Source organism: Lontra canadensis, unplaced genomic scaffold (assembly GCF_010015895.1).
Source record: "Lontra canadensis isolate GAN:19392208 unplaced genomic scaffold, GSC_riverotter_1.0 scaffold2, whole genome shotgun sequence".
Lineage (NCBI taxonomy): Eukaryota > Metazoa > Chordata > Mammalia > Carnivora > Mustelidae > Lontra > Lontra canadensis.
The window spans coordinates 23,055,329-23,059,619 of NW_022630996.1; the positions used below are offsets into that span (position 1 = coordinate 23,055,329).

The 4,291-nt window shown below is 36.0% G+C and overlaps 1 pseudogene; it reads left to right on the top strand.

Annotated features, from left to right (window-relative positions):
• The first annotated feature begins 3,004 nt into the window (after positions 1 to 3,004).
• Positions 3,005 to 3,565, top strand: LOC116872312 (annotated as a pseudogene).
• Positions 3,566 to 4,291: the final 726 nt, after the last annotated feature.

A 4,291-nucleotide genomic window follows, 5' to 3' on the forward strand; every position in this document is an offset into this window, starting at 1 on the left:
AAAATATTATTAGGGGCAAGGAAAGACACTCTATATGGATAAATGGTTCCTATAAAAATGGAGGTATAATAATCTTAAATTTGCTTAAAAATGCAAAAAGCCAAAATTTGAAGATTTAAGAAGAAAAATAGACAAATTTATAATCATAGATGAATATCTAAACACAAATCTTAGTAACTATTAGAAAAGACTGATACAAATGGCAAAAATATACAATATTTGAAAACACATTTCACCAACTTGTTCTATTTGACATTTATAGAACCCTACACTCAAGAGGAACAGAATGTATATCATCTGTAATATAAATGGGACACTTCTCAAAATGAACTATATGCTAGACACTTAAGTAAGTATAAACACATTTTAAAGTATTAAAATAATACAGAGGATTTTTCTGAATAATGTGGAATTAAATTGTAATGATTTCAGTGCAGTAACAGAATGATTATGAAGTCCCCAAAAGGGTTCGACATTAAGCATAAACTTCAAAACAACCCACGGGTCAAAAAAGACATTGAAATGACAATTACAAAATACTTGTAACTGAAAAACAAATAAGACTTATCAAAATTTGTAAGAAGCAGCTGAAGCAGAGCATATAGAGACAATTACAACCTTCCACATATATGTTGGAAAAGAAGAAAGAATGAAACATTTCAAGAAGCTACAAGTTGAAGAGTCATCACATTTCCTGTGTTTGAGTCTCATTCTACCTTTAGGGTGGTAACTCTCGGAGCCTTATTTTGTGTATAATTTATATATTTTCTACTGTCACAACGATTTCAAATATATTAAAATGAAAAAAATATATATATACACAGCAAGGAAAATTAATCAGTATAATGATGAGCATGTAATGTATATATAACACTAAAACTACATAAAAAAAGGTTAAATTTTTTCAGTGAATTTATCTATTGTCTGTCAGCTCTAAATTAAACTTCTATACTCTGCGTGATTCTCTTAGGATTCATTTCATTGTGAGCTGGCTTCAATCCAAGTTAGAGAGTAGGCCCTAGAGAAATCATAGGAAGTGGGAGTTGTGGAGAAGGTACTGACTTCCTGTTTTCCCTGTTGCTATCTGTTGTCCTAGAAGTAGCAGCAGGCAAATCTCCAGATTTCCATTTTTTGTCATTTTCAGAGTCAACCTGATTGTGTTCCCCACAGGTAACAGAAGCATTGAGAAGTATCACCTTCATAACGGTCTGAGAATCAGCTTTGTTGGGTCCCCTCTTCAGAGCAACTAGGTTCTTCTAACTCCACAACTTCTTTTTTCTGTTTAGACTTAGACATGGTAGCTGCTTCCTATAATTATTAATTTTTATTTTCCCTGAATCCCCTTTCAACTCTTTATGTCTTGCAATAGCCATGTAACCAATGTTCCTCCGAAATGACAGGAATGGTTTCTAATTTCTAGATGGATTCTGACTGATCCAACTTTCATTAAAAGAGGAAAGTGAGTACTAATTTAAAAACATCCCTAGAATTAATACTAATATTTCTTGAAGTCCAGAAGTTTACTACATAACAAAAAATAAATATCCTCATCATATCTCATAGTATTAAGTAATGCCCACAGATAGATTGAGTGGAAAAAAAAAAAACAGTCTATAATTTGAGCAGGTGAAAGTTATAGCAAAATGCTAACACACACCAGAGGCAGAGGCACAAAAGAAAATACCTAGGTGTTTCTTCAGGTAACAGTTCTCTTAAATACTTTCGTGAACTGAGTTACAAAAATCAAGATGGCATACAATGTCATGTGTTTTTATTCAATAATAGTAACACATAAACTATAATCGAATAATTTAAAAATATTGTTTATTAGTATGATATACAATGTAGGTAGATAGAAAATGAATAAAGTGAAATAGTCTTTGGATTTGATACTGTATGAAATCATACCCAGGAAAGACATCTGTTTTACCACTTTTTTAAAAAGTAAAGATAACTACAATTTATCCCAAGTAAGAAGAATTTACTATAATGATTAATATGCATCAAACTACACACAGACAAACCAAACAACAAAGACTTAAGGAAAGCAGAAAATGTAGGCAGGAATTTTGCTATAGCTTCGGTAATCACTGAACATAGACAGGGCTCTATTGCTCTATGGTGATCTTTCTTTCTCTTCTGTCGCAAACTGGTTTACTCTTGGCTCTAATATTTTTTCTTGGTTTCATAAAATATACGCACATTTTCTTATTTTTGCTTCCACAAAACTTAGCTGAAAAACAATACATTTTGTCTCTCAAGTTTTTCTCTATATTATGACCTTGGCTTTTGATTCTGCTGCTTCCTACTCATTCTTTACGTGTTTTCTAGTTCCCATTATAAGGAGAATGATATTTACTTTTTTTCCTGTTAGCTTTATATTTCAGCCCACAATATAGGTCACCATCGGTGTTAATTCAGGTACCCAACGTTGTTTCAATTAACAGTGATGAGGGTGGGAGTTATTTTTCAGTAGCTATTGGAGAGTAAAGTTTTAAACTCCAAATGGATAATATTTAAAAACAGCTTATTGGGGATAATACTTAACAAAAGCTCAACTAAAATATTTTACTTCTAAACTTATAACAGTATCTCCTAGGTAGTTTGTGGGTATTTGAATCGGAATATTCTGTGGCCTTTTTAAAAGATATACACATTGGATTCCACTCCAGATCTATTTTATCTGGTTAGAATTGGAAAACAATGCATTTTTACTGTTTCTCAAGCATAGCCAAAGAATCAAAATACTTAGAAACATTTCCAAAAAATAGTTACCAAAATACTACTTTAGACCATTTTGAGTATAGTATGTATCATCTCTTCTTTAAATACTCCAAAAGTCACCCCAATGAGAGATCTGTGCTTGGGTTCTTTTTGGAGCAAAACTGCATATCCACTACTACGGATTCTTAAAGATTTGAAATACAGACACAAACATCAGATTGGCACCAAGATATCGGTTTTCTTGGGGCACCTGGCTGGTCCACTAAGTGGAGCATACAACATGCTGATGGCCAACCTGGGCCTGAGCTGGAGAGAAGAGGACCTGGGAGCCAGGGAGATCTGGCTTCAGGCTCACTCAAGCCCTCCTATCTGTATGGGCAGATTCCCAAGTTTCAGGATGGAGACCTTATCTTGTATTAGTCCAATGCCATCCTACGATACCTGGGCAGTCCCTTGGGGTGTGTGGACCGGAGGGAGGTGCCCCTGGTGGGCATGGTGACTGACAGCATGGAAAATCTCCATTGAAAATACCTTTTCCTTATCTACACCAATTAAGAGGTGGGAAAGGAGGAGTATGTGAAGGCACTGGGGCATCTGAAGACTTTTGAGAATTCGCTGTCCCAGAACTGGGGGCCAGGCCCTCATCGTGGAAACCAGATCTTTGTGGACAACAACTTGCTAGGCTTGCTGCTGATTCACCAGGTCCTGGCCCCCAGTCACCTGGAATCCTTCCCCCCACTTGCGCCTGCGTGGCATGCCTCAGTGCCCAGTCCAAGCTCCAACCCTCCTGGCCTTCTCCGAGTATGTGAACCTCCCCATCAGCCCCAGTGGGAAGCAGTGAGAGCTCGTGGCCACCCTTGGCAGGAAGTCGGGGTTGCCTGCCTTCCTCTCTCCAGGACCAATAGCATTTCCAAGCAGGAAGCAAATAATAATAATAATAATAATAATAATAATAATAATAATAAATAAACAAGTGAATAATAAAATCTTTTTAAAAAATCAGTTTTCTTTCTGGGAAGATGAGAGTAGATTAAAAGCTACAAAAATAAAGATTTCTGCCACCTTTTCCAAAATTCAGAACTGAGATCCAGGCACAAGGAGATTTGGTCAGTGGATGGGAAATTTACTCAGGCAGCCTAAGATAAATCACTGTTTTATACTCGTCTTGGTCTGAGAGTGGGGATAAAATAGGCTGCAATTCAAACTTGCTTCTAAAAGGCAGCCCTAGACTTGTACCCAGATGTGCTTATTTTATCAAACCTACATTCAGTGAAGAATGATCTGTTGCCATAAGCTAGCCTAGAAGTGAAAAGAGAAAACCACACTGAAATGGTCATATTTAACACCTCAGCCCTTTATAATAGAGAAAGGAATAACCAGTAGCTGTGAGATTCTTGTCATTCTACAAATCAAATAAATCACTTCTCCTGAGAAACAATAATCACAAGAGTGAAGAGAGAGGCAGAAATAGCTTTCCCAATAATCCCCAAAGGGAAGAAGTTTCCATTAATAATAATCCAAAGAATTTAATAAGAAAATTATCCACAGCCCAACTCTCCAAGTTGTC